Below are 13,504 nucleotides of genomic sequence, written 5' to 3'. Positions count from 1 at the left end.
TCAGACAGATTTATCCAATTCTAATGCAAAGCAAATGATGAAGGCTAAAAATAGCCTGCAAAATTCCTGTGCCTGCAGAGATGTGTATCGTGGGGGTGACACAGTGTTGGAGATGAAATCATGCTGTGACACTCTGCACTGGGTGAGAAGACCAGGCATGACACACAACAACTGTTATCCTCTACAAGCAGCAGAAGTTTTATGGAAACCATTTTTTATGGAAAAGGACAACATTACGATTTGGGATATTTAGTGTTGTTTAAGTCAAAAAGTCACTTTTATATTTAAGCAAAACCATTATTTTACTTCTGAAAGATTTTTTAATTGAATATTTTCCCTGTATGAGTCTCCCAGATGAAAGAATCAAAATTAGTCTCCCCTTTCCTAAGGCTGCACTCTTTGACTCCTACTAAAGCTCAAAGTCTGAAACCTGGAGTTTGATGACTAGCTCGGTACATGCTTGTTCTAGGCTTACCTACAAACGGCTTAGGGAGCTACTTAGAGAACACGAAGAGTTCAGAAACAGTAATTCACACGATAGGCTAGGGTAAGATAGGATAGCGGTACCCTCTGCTAGACTGGGGGGTTAATGTGTTTTTGGCCAGGATGGGGAGAGGCCCTATCATATGTTTCTGCCAAGTTTCACTTTGTTAGAACTTCACCCTCTCCCAACATCTCTGTTTTTGTCTATTTTTCTGGGAAGGATAATTAGCCTTCAAACGATAACAACCCCATTACAGAAACAGCAAGCCTTCTTAGGGGAGGCAAGAACAGCTCAAGCCCTGCCAGGCAGGGAAAAGCAAATCTCAAGGTTTCTGTCCAGATTTCCCGTCCCACTCTGTGGCATCCTGCTGCTACCTCCAGCTTTATCCTCTCTGCCTTTCGCTCAAGAGGTTCAATTGCTTTCATCTTTGTGTTTACAGATATTGCAAGACCTGTCACAACATGAGCTCTCAGCAGCAATAGGGAAGATGCTGATTTAGGCTGAGGGTGGCTGAAAGCTCACTCCTTTTATTCATCTTTCCAAATCTTATCAAAAAGAAGAAGTAACAGTTTTCAGGGAGGGAGGAAGACCTCCTGGTCCTTCCCAAAATCCAGCTATTTGTAGGTGCCTAATGTAGAGCAATTCATGTGTATTTTAGCACACATCTCATGATCATAGGTGCTTTATGCGTAAAATATGGAAGCAATGCTGCTGTTCTCAACCAAACCTTATGATCAGGAATCAGAGTATTGTATTTAATTTCCTTGTAACTGTGTGTGACTTCAAATGCAGCCATCCTCAAGGTCTGCAAGTCTAAAATCTGATTGTGTTGATACACATGGCCTATGCTTTTCCTATCACCCTTCAGTCATTCAGACTCTTAGTCCAATATTCACAAAGCCACCTAAGATAAATAGGGAAGTATTTATGCCAGGTGGGAAGAGTGGCTGCAAAAATTACCCCAGTGTCCATGGCCTCCCATTTGCACTCACATGGAAGAAAAGCCCCTGCACAGGTACTCAGGGGAGGTATAGAAATCCCTTCTTCTTCACTTATCTATACTGCAGTGTTACCTTGCAAAGGAAATGTGCCTGAGCTTTTGGCATGTACTGCCCAGTGGGCTGGGTTCATACGCCAGCAAACACTAAATTTAGGGTTGCAAAATGCTTAGAGTGTTTTGTGTCCAAGGCACAGTGCATTTTTGGAACAGAATTACCAGTGCTGCAGTGAGCACTTCATTCAAGAAAAGGGCAGGAATCGATTGCAATATTCCTCTAAGCAACATTGATCAGGATGTGTAAGAAAGCTGCTTGGCTAAAGGATTTAAAAATGCAGCAGCCTACATAGACACAAACAAAATAACAGAAGGTGTCAGTGAAGAGCTACTAACACGAAGGGTGAAACCCCCGTTCTCCTAACCCCAGGAAGCTGGACGGCAGGTGGAGAGGAAGGGATAATCTTGTCATATTTTCAATGCACAAATCAAGTGAGAGGCACAAAATCTGGAAATGCATTAATAGAAACAATTATGATAATAAATTGGTGTGGGAAAAAAAATGTCACTATGATAATTTCAAAGCATTAGTAGGGAGCTCAGTTTTATTTATTTTGCTAAAAAAACAATGTGCAAATAAAACATTAATGGAATGGAAAATATAACTTTCTGTCAGGCACATCATAATAGGTAATTTCAACCTTTTTTTTTCTTCTTCCTTTTTTTTTTTTTAACAGAAAAAGCTTTTCATATAGGAGATTCATCTAGATAGACTCATTCCTGCTAAAAGTTTTTGTTCCAAAGGAAGCAGCATTTCTTTTGAAAGGGATAAATGTTTGGTTAATAGAATTTCCAGCTGTCTTTAAAACACCAAAAAGCTTAAGGAGATGAGCATCACAGCGATGGTGTTAGAAGTGAAATGCAAGAGTGGAGGTAATGTGCATAAAAGGGTTATCCTGTCTGGTCTGTCACAACTACTTATGCTGAGTCCCCTGAGAAGTGTTGTGAATTCATCTTCGGAAAAATGTTGAAACGTCAATAAAACCACACAGTACATGCTATGTTCTACGTTCCTGGGCTTCAGTTCCAGCTCTCTAGACTTTGCAGGACACATGTTCATTTCCATCAAACCACTTCTGAATTCTTCACAATTATACCTTGAGTAATTTGGCTTGAAAAAAAGCCTCTAAAGAACACTGTATGCAATACGGCTATTTACTTCCTGCGTACTCCAAAGGTTGCTGAAACTAATTAGAGTTTTTCTGTGGACTTAAATGGGCTCTGGAGCTAGCCCATAGAGTGGTGGCATACTTACAAATGGTGCTGTTACAAAGACTGGCAGAAGTAAAACAAATTTGCTAGACGTATGCAAGATGGGAGGTAATTTCAATGGGCAGGGAACTGAGTTGAGAGGCAACAACAGAGAGGTCTTACTGATTTATAAAGTGCAAATCTATGTACTTTGCTATGGGGACTCGGTCTTCTGCTGCCTGTTAACTTACATTGTTCGATTTGCAAACAGGTAGGCAGACATGTTGAGTTATTTTGGGCATGCTGCTAAACAATTTGCATAGCAAATAGAGCCTGCAATGTGCGTGAAAAATTCCCTGGACAACTGTATGCAAGTTTTTAAAAACTTTGGTTCTGCCTTGAGGTGTGCAAGTGGCTAAGTGTCATCTCAAGGAATGGATGAGATTTGCAACATTCATTTTAGAAGTGTGTGCTCAGAAAATAATATCCTAAGGTTGCTTTAGAGCTTGCAAATCACTTCCTCAGCTTAAAGAATCTATGACACAAAATGTGTGTTAGTTCAGTGCAAATTTGGGGAATAACTTCATGTACAATGCTGTAGAAATTTTATTTCTCTTTCCACAGAGGCTGCACAGCCCTCTGCTTGCAAAGAATCATTTCCTTAGTGTCCCAGACCACATTCTTCTGGCTTCTGCTTTTTAAATGACAATACTATGTGAATAAATGCAACCAGGAGGGAAGGACGTACTTCCATGGAGGTGCTGTCCTTTCTATGAGGATATTTGAAGAGGTCTTCATTCAGATTTCCCTTAATTCACTTAATTAGTGACTCCTAGTCTCCTTGTCAAGGCCCCTTTATTACATTTTGACTGTCTAATCCCCTTCCCATGGTTGCAGTTGGACAGAAGGTCTCAGATTTCCAGAGTGTGGACCACGTCCTGTGGGAGGGGAACCACCCTTTGATGCACTCTGAGCTGGATTGTCTTCTCTCCCACTGTCAATCAGCTACTACCCCTGCGACAACTCATATGGCTACTCAACTGGAAAAGAAACACTGATGATTTCTTGAAGCAAAATTACCTACCTGAAAACAAGCAGAACAAGCCAGTCTTTCAGAATGAAGTATCCTTGGAAGATCATAGACCTCATTTGGTAAGCTGTGCTGCCTATGCTGATGTATGGCAACCTGCTGCTGGAAGAACTTCCAGCCTTCAGCCACAGGGAAGCCAAATGCTGTTCCTGAAGCCAAGCTGGCTATGGTAAAAATCCGTGTGGTTCCTAGTAAAAGGATATTTTTGCATATCAGAGAGACAGTACAAGCAAGATGTACTGCGGATGAAAGGACTACAGTGCCAACAATGATTATAGAACTTGGAAAAAGATGAAACAAATGTCAGACCCATGTGTCACCTCCTTTTCCAAACATCTAACTGGGATTATTCTCTTCGTTCTTCAGCTGTGAAGTGAGGGCCCATACTGCCTCCTTTTAGTGATTCTACTACTTAGCACAATATCTCACTGTCAGCAAATTTTCATTAAGACTGCCTAAATTTTCCTTTGCTCAGCTTGGTTTTAATAACCTTCTCTGTCAATTCCCTCTCCAACAGTTAGATCTGCACTTCCTAGTTTTTCTAATCTTTTCTTACAGATGCTTATAATAATAATACTCCTTTGAACATTTTTTCCCATTTAGGTGTATTTGCTCCCTGGAAATCTTATCTAGGCAGAGTTTTGGGATGTGGGACATTTTTACAGAATTTCTAGCTGTTCCAAAAATATGCATGTGCACAAACAGTCCAAACTAGCGTGTGTTTCACAATTCCCTTCTGATTTTATCTATTTATGGACTGGAAATATCATCTTGTAATTTGGAAGTCCCATTCATTAGGCATAATGTCCCATAGATAGTCTGCCATTGCGTTGAACTCAGTAAGCAGTCCAGCTCAGATACAGCAGAATTTCTCAGCTGTGGGGTGGACCTCAAGGGTGAGTATCTGAGGTCCTTAAGGCAGGGCTCTAGAAGAAGCCATTCTGTTGGCAACAAGGAAATATGACCATTTGCAGGATGGAAAAAGGGATGCAAGTTATGGAACTACTTTGAAGGGGGGAACTGTGAAGTATGGTATTTAGGAGAGATCAAGGCAAATATTATTCACATCAGCCTCTGCCTCTCTGCTTTTGGTGAATGCTCAGCAATAGGATTATTTACTAATTCATTTCTTTCATCACCCTGTTTGTCATTCCCATTTTCCTTCTCTACTGACTTGATTCAAGCAAACAGCAGCATCTGAAGCGCGTGGGGAGAAATTACAGCATCCATCTTTGAAGTGACCTGCTTTTCTTTTCAAGCAACCTCTATGCTTTACCCAGGCTTTGGAGGTTCTCTGCTGGGTAATGTAAAATGACACTAACTGGGCTATTTATATCACTGCAAAGTGACTACATGATGGGATAATTAGCAGTGCTATATCTGCTGGAGTGAGCGATAACATGGTGACACATTTTTATGTTAAGCAACACAAACAACAATGCCTGCAGGTTAAACAGTACCTGAGCAGCTGATAGGCCTCCTGCACTCGTATTTCCAGGAGGCAATATCTACTGGCTTCATTCATGCGCGAGGCACAGTTGTAATGCTGGTTTTATTACCTCTTGCAGTACTTGCCCTCTGTGCAGGTAAACGATTTTTGCAAGCAAGCTTGCTTTGGGCAAGTACAGGTATTCAAGACATTTTGCGAACGTGTAAGATCATGTAGATCTGTAGATCTGCTAACTGAATTGTGACCCTTGGATGCAAAAGTCCAAGTGCTTGGCCAGTCAGTCTCACACTGTTACTCCTGGATGGAGTCCAATAGCTTGTGCTGTGTTTTGGCTTACATGTTACTTCAGAAAACACAGCCGGTCTTGGCCTGAAGCCATAAAAGTGTGAGCACGACCCATTTAGCCCACATCTTGGTACAAAGATTCTAGCTTTGCTGCTGAGAGCCTTGGCTTCTTTTAAGTATTACCACAGCTGCAGAGAACAAGAACCTGTTATGCTCAGTGAATTTCAATGGTTAATCACACTCATTAAAAAATGTTTAATATGAATTTGCTCAATTTCAATTTCCATAAATTGCCTGTTAGGCCTTTCTCTGCAAGATTAAAGGACCATTTAATATATGCTATTTTCTCTGCAGGAAGGTTACTAATGGCTGTCTCAAGTCTTCTTTGCGATAAGATCAAATTTGTTCCCTGTAAATATTTTTCTCCATCCCTTAAGCTATGTTTGTGTCTCCTCCCTGCACACCCTGTAGTTTTTCAACATCCTCATTAGAATGCCAATGTCAGAAGTGGACATGCCATTCCAGTATGCAGGAAATGTGCCAGCATCAGGTGAGCAGTGCCAGGCGGGGAACTAAAATCATTGCAGTGCTTGCATGCCGGTGCATGAGTTTGTTCACTGATTATATCACCCTTGCAAAGTATGTTGGGTTGTTTCTTTGTTATGATCTATAAATGTGACTCACTGGTTACTAGGGTTCAGTTCCTGGCTTATCTTTAGATCAGTAATATTGCATTTCACTTAGCTAAAAAGCACTTTGTTTGGATGGACTGAACTTTCAAAGAAGAATCTGTAACTGCTCTTATTGACGTTTATTCATCATGTCACCCTCTCTGATGAGGAGCAATTCTGTATTTACCTCCAGCTCGCCTATGGGATACCCCATGGGAAGCTGGACTAGGATCTCTACAGCTCAGGCTTGTAATTCCATGATTCTAATTACAGAGCTATTTCATGTTTCAATAAGGACAAAAGAAGTCCTATTTAACCTTGGCAAAGAATAGCATTATGCTTATGAAAAGAAACTGAAGAGTGATGTGTAGGTGAGACATTCTGGTAGTGTTCCCGTGCTGTCAGTTAGTGTGAAATATGCCACCTCCATGACTAGAATTTATCCCGTCTCCAGTCTGTAGCTGCTTTGTGTTAGCAGAGATTCCTGCCACCAATTTATCTGGATTCCATAAGCAAGTCCATCCAAATAAGATAAACTTTGGGCTCAAGTCTGTTAGGTATCCATCAGGTCTTTGCCTTGCATATTATCCTAGTTCAGTCCAATGAGTTCTGACACAACAGTTCATTATCTGAGGAAAATAACAATTTTTCACAAAGTGGATGCCAACCATCTACTTTTTTAGTATCAAGGCTACACATGAAGACAGTCCTGAAAACCCTCTGGTGGTCTATAATAACATGAAAATTAAAATGCTGTCTGTTATATAGAAGCCATGGATTGCAGAGTGGTATCTTCTTGAATAAAGCTCCTGCCATGAAGGCAGTGTCCTACTGACTGTATTATGCAGAGAATAGGTGTCAAGCTTTAAAAAGAGTCATTTAACAGAAATTGAGAGCAATAACAAAAATATCTAAAGAATATAACTTTCTAGGTAACTTACTCTCACATTATTTGAAAGTGCTGCTGTAGTTTCCCTCATACAGGACAGGGCATGTTACTGTAGCTGTCTTAAGTTGTCACTCAGAAGGTGGACAGGGCTTCCAAGTGGCATGAAGACCACCAAGGAAGTAAATGGAAATAACTGTTGGTCATCTGTTCTGATGCAAAGACTATCAGGGCTGTGCTGAGAAACCATCTGGGACAGGTTCAGAACAAAGAAAATGAAGTATTGCTTTATTAAATGTGCTGTTGAGCTATGTAGCTTCTTGCTTCAGCATGTCAGAAATACAGAAAGAATTATGTGAATTCAAAACACTACCCTATAAGTCAATGGAAGAAAAATCCTTACAATCTGAGAACACGATGATGTTCCTTTGATATAGGAAATTCCTAAATCATAAACATTCGGAGTATATTCTAGAGAAATTACACTGTAAGCTTCCTTTGTTCTTGTATCCTTTGCTTATGTATCTGCAATTGGCAAAGAATTGGAGATGAGGTACTAGGTTACATGGGTCTTTTTTTCTGACCCAGTAAATCTCTTTCATGTTATGCTTACCTTCTTACAGAGCTGCACACATTCCCTGCAATAACGGAGTCAGCCTCTAACTGCTTCTGCAGTTTCCTGGGATAACAGTATGAGGGGAGTGAAAGAGATTTGTTGCCCTGAATCAACTAGAGACAAAATAAGCGGAAAGAAAAGCTCACAACACAGAGAACCAGACTTAGTGTTCACTGGTTGGAAGCAGCTGCTCTAGTAGCAAATAAGGGCTGGATGCAGTCAAGAGGTTGATAGCAGGGTGGCACAAGAGAGTAGGGTACAGAGATGCTGCCCAGCAGTGTACTTCTTACAACAGACCAGCGTGTGTGAGCTGTGCTGGGCGTAGCTTGTGTCTCAAGGGGGATGGGGCAATGCTGCGATCTGACTGAGAAGCCCACACTGCCCTGGCTGAGGTGTGCAGGGAAAGAGAAGGAGGCTGGAAGAAATTGCACCCCCTTCTAGGTATCCTGCTCTGCCAGAAAATTAGCCATATGTAGAGTAGCCATATGGAATTCTACAGGACCATGGGCCTGCTCTTCTAATTCAGAATATGCTGTTCTCCAAGAAGAGCTATTTCTAGGTGCTCTTCACTAAAACCCACTGCATTTTCACACAGCATTTTTCCTTCCTTCAAACTTTTCTCCATACTTAATCTTTGGCTACAAATGCATTCTGAACCCAAACAAAAAACCACTCTATTTTGCACCCCTCTAGTCAAATCAGAGAATTGACTGCAAAACTTCCTTATAAAAGGTTTTCCCCAGCTGTGGCCATTTACTAAATAGGAGAAGATTAGCTTCTTAGTGGAAGCCAGCATAGAAAGTTAACTACATCTAGTTGCTGTGTTAGATTGCAAGCCCTACGTGCCTGGTAGGATTCATGATTCTTGGATAATGGCAGTATTTTGGGAAATGAAATCCAGGTGTGCAGAGATTGAGTCGGTGTTGAGAAGGAAGGTATGCTGGGAGTTCAGAGTCATTGACAAAAAGCGTCTGGTCATTGAAGCCTAAAACAGCTTTGTAGAATAGGGTTTTGGGCTGAAATGAGTTTGAGACACTTAATGGCAAAGTGTTATTGTCAGTCTTAGTAGCAATACCTAAATAAAGTCTTTGTTATTGACCTTACTAGGGAGTAAATATAGTCTTTCTGAGATACCTCAAATGCATAGGTCTACCTCTCAAAGGCATCTCTGTTCAATTTTCTGTTAGGTCTAAAGAATCCAGCTGCGTATCGCTATTTCTTACTCAGAAGCAGTTACTGATAGGAAGGCTGCTTCTGAAGATAGGGTTCAACTCTGACTTAAAAACTCTAATCAAACCAGGGGTCTTCAGGCAGATTCTGTTCTCAGTTATCTCTGTGGAAATTGAGTAGCTTTATCAAAACCAGCTGATAGTATAAGTGCAGAGCGGTGGGCAGCGTATGCTCTATGTAACTTTGTCTTCTAAATGACCTTCCCTGTACTGCTACTAAATCACAATATTCCTTTTAAAAGAGTGTATTAAATCACTTTCCTGAAGAACCAAAGAAGCAGCAACAGTTTTATTCTGTTTTCTATTTTATTCAGTCCTGCACTTAATTAAAAATGTGAAAAATAACCTAAATATTAAAAAATAAGTTAAACTGATTTTGTGAACATTGAACCCTCACTTGCAGTTCACAGACTGAACAGGTAGGAGAAGCTTGTTCTTCCTCTTGTTTTACACTTTAAATTTGAGGGTGATGTCTTTACTTTACAAAGTGCTTGGGCTATGGATGATGGTAGAACATTTTTTTTTTTTTCTAATCTTTTTGTCTGTGACTAACTCCAAATTTTACCCTTCTTACTTGCCTGCAATAATTTCTGGCTGCCATATGAACAGGATGACCCATTCTAAGCATTATAGATCCAGCAGTCAATTCCCAGGTCTCTGGGAGTTCTGAGTCAGTGAACTATACTGCATGTGGCCTTTTAATGTTAGTGAGTAACTTAAATTTTGTTGGGTTTTTCATATATGTTTTTGAAAAATCAATGACTTTCAAGGAATTTAGATTGAAAGTAATTACACTTATAAAATCCGTATTTTTTCTCACCTGTTTCAATTTCTTGCCATTACCTTAAGCTGTTGCTGTCTGCAGAAAATGCGAGCAAAACCCTGTGCTTTCTTAAAAGAGAATATCCAGCTTACATGCAATGCAAGATCTTGTGCAAGAGGTGAAAATCAATTAAAAGTTATTTTTTTAGTCCTCTAAGACATTACATGCTTATGATACAGAACTTTTGAACTTTTCTCCTTGATCCGAATATTCCTGTGAGGTAGCTAAGTTTGGACAGGCCCATAATAGCAGAACATTGTCAGTAAGTCTGCCTTTTCAAACAAGCAGAAAAGCTTCTTTAAAGCACCTTCCATCTTTGGAAGCATTTTCCCCTTCATAAACCTTGAAGTGCTACAGCAGAGCTGGAGCTGCCTGCTTACAGAAGCCTGCCTGTCACTTATGGAAAATTCAAATTTTATATATCAAGGGCTTGTGTGAAAATTGCTTTGAGTGTTAATTGCCCAAATGATTCAGCTTTGTAAGAGCCTCTCTTATGTACTCAAGTATGTCTCAAAGCACACTGAGTGCCAAGCTCCAATAGAAAGCCAGCTGTGCTCTGCTCCCAGATGTTTGAAGAAGATAATTCTTGCCCATCATTTCAGTACCCCTCCCAAAATCCTGAGAAATTTGTTTAATGAAGTCATTAATGCACAATAGTGTATTTCTTCTTCTTCTTCTTCTTTTTTTTTTTTCTGTTAAAAGAATACTCTCCCCAGAATGCATGTAAGTTTGCCTTGGCTTATAATTACAGTAGCACATTGTCAGATTAACTGTGCTGAGGAGATAAAACAAAAGCCATCAGTTCTGCAAAATTAAGACTCTGCCAATATAATTCAGAAAGGATCAGATCCCTCTGCTTTCAAAGCTGCTGTTGGTTTGCTGTGTTTGAGGCCATTTTAATTCTCCAGTTTACCTATTGCAAAATTAATTGCTGTTGGAAACCTAATAAAAAATATACTCAGTCTTAAGTCTTGGATTCAAGCCTTTTCATAACTATTCTTCCTCCAGATCTTGATTTTCAACATGTTCACATATCAGAACCTTGACCAATTTACATTGCATAGGTTTTTTGTCAAAGTATCTACATTGAAGTTAGGGATCTGTGTTAATTCACATCAGCTGTCTGTGGGCTAAGTGAATCCAAACAACAGGAAAACAGCCTTTTACAGGAGGATCTTGCCTGGACTTTTCCTAATAGTGTGCAGGTGCAGAGAATTTCAAGGAGAGGTTTTCAGTGCTACATGGCGATAAAATATTTGTGAGATCCACAGCTTGATCTTCATGGTGAGTGACTACCATCACTTCCTACTCCTATCTGACTCAGCTGTCGGAAGAGATTTCCTTCAGACTGTGTTGTAACTGAGTCTGAACAACTACAGATAGGTTCTGGGTTAATTCAGCCAGTCTTTGTGGCCAGGCTGCTCTTGAATCACAAGTATATAGCTGCATTTACAGAGTGCAGGTGCTAGGCGATAGGAGTTCACTTTCCACAGTTCCCAAGGTACCACGGTAGAGACCATCTGTCATCCTAGGTCCATGTGTTTGTGTGTTCACTCATCAACACAGCATTTCTGGCCCACAGGTTGTTCTGGTTTTGGAGCATCTGATCCAGCTGTTGTTGTGAGTTACAGACTCTGCCCAGCATCTCTAGCCTCTTTCAGCCGTTGTTGAAGTTATTGCAAAGTCCGTTTTTTCTGGTTCAGTCAGAGGTGATAAGACCCTCTGGAATGTGTTTTGTCTGTAGCTGATGGCCCTCACAAGCTGGTGGCAGATGTTGATGTGGACATTATTGAGGTTGCACGCAGATCTGAGAGATGCGGAACAGCGGAGCTGCTTGTGGTAATGCTGGGAGGAAGCAGCTGCTCTGAAACAGAGCCACAGCCACAAAAAGCCGTGCAAGTCTGGGGCAGCCGGGGCGACTCTAGATGCTGCTTCTCTTTATGAAGCTAAGTGAAGTATTTGCTTGTATCTCTATCAAGTGGTCCATCCAAAATTAGGACATAGACACTGGGGGATACAAATAATTTGCTGATTTTCTTCTCACTGGTGTTAATGGGTATAGAATCATAGAATCGTAGAATGGTTAGGGTTGGAAGGGACCTTCAAAGGTCATCTAGTCCAACCCCCCTGCAAGGAGCAGGGACATCCATGACTAGATCAGGTTGCTCAGAGCCTCATCCAGCCTGGCCTTGAACGTTTCCAGGGATGGGGCCTCCACCACCTTTCTGGTGGTGCAAAGCTTAACACTCTGTATATGGGTTTAGCAAACAACCTTAGAAAGTGTGATTTGTATTGCTATCTTGTCCTGTGAGCTGGAATATGAAATTCTGTAGCTTGCAAGGTTGTTTCAGCATTGTGCTGTGCAGACAGGCTATATTGTTCAGAGTGAACATATGAAATGCATTGCTGTTTCACTTACCAAATGCAAGAACCTAGAAAACACAATTGAAAATATACAGGCAGAGACTGGACCTCTCCCAGGGTATGGAGATCTTTTTATTTCCACATTTTTACACTCAGGTGTTACCTGTAGGTAGAAATACAATTTGGATTAGAGTAGTTCAGCAGAGCTGACAATCAAATGGGGATGTAAATGTTTGCATCCCATCACTGTGTATATCCTTCTGGAGCAGAAGGCTTTTTATCTTTGGAGGGATTATTTTATATTACTCCTAACAGGAATTTGACCAGCCATGCTGCACTGACGTTAAAAAAAAAAAACAAAACAAAACAAAACCCAGAAAACCTACTTTATTAAAGTCCCAGTGCAAATCTGGCACAGTCAAAGGCCTTGCTTATAGAACTAATGGAGTCCTTCATTCTTGCTTTCCCAGTTTTTTGTAGACTCAGTTGCTTTTTTGGCTAGGAATGTCAACTTGATCAAGTCATCCTGGATATCTCACCTCATAGACTTCTTGGGCTGGCTGATTTCTTTTATCTTTGATTTCTTTACAGACTTTCCCCATGCCAGTATCCTTAACTGGAAGGACATAGGAAATCGCAACAATCTCAATTTGCTTGAAAGTCAGTTGTCCTGGTTCTGGCTAGGATAGCGTTAATTTTCACCTGAGCTGGGAGAGGAGCTGGAGCTGGTGGCACCTGTGGCTAGGGGACACAGCTGGAATAGTTTACTAACTAGCCAACAGCTGGGATAGTTTACCCAAATTGGCCAAAGGGCTGTTCCATACCATGTGACATCATGCTCAGTATATAAAGTGGGGATGGTGGTAAGGAGCAGGTTTTGTTACCTGGGGGGAGCTGGACATCTGGATCTGCTGTGAGCTACTGTACTGTAAGTTATGTGCTTAAGTATATTCTGTTATTGGTTTTGTTTTCCATCTCTCTTTTCTTTTCCTCTATTGTTCTCTTGAACTGTTTTTATCTCAACCCAGAAGTTTTGCCTTCTTTTCTTTCCTGTTTTCCTCCATATTCCATTAGGGGAGTGATGAGGGGAGAGTGGGTGATCAACTGTGTGGTATTTTACCTGCTGATTGGGACTAAACCATGACATCAGTAGATCTTGCAGCCCCAAGAGTTTACTGGCTGATACATTTAGAAAGTTGTTCACCTTGGCCAAGGGCCTTATCTACTGAGCTCTGCAATGCTGACCATGCATGCTGACAGCTTTTAACTGATAGTGGATTTTTCATATGGGAAATACTTTTAACAGGAGTGCTGGCTCCTTGTTACTCCAGAAACCACCGGAAAAATAAGCCAGCACTTAA

This window comes from Chlamydotis macqueenii, chromosome 6 (assembly GCF_036417535.1).
Source record: "Chlamydotis macqueenii isolate bChlMac1 chromosome 6, bChlMac1.mat, whole genome shotgun sequence".
NCBI lineage: Eukaryota > Metazoa > Chordata > Aves > Otidiformes > Otididae > Chlamydotis > Chlamydotis macqueenii.
Note: the sequence above shows the minus strand (reverse complement) of the source record.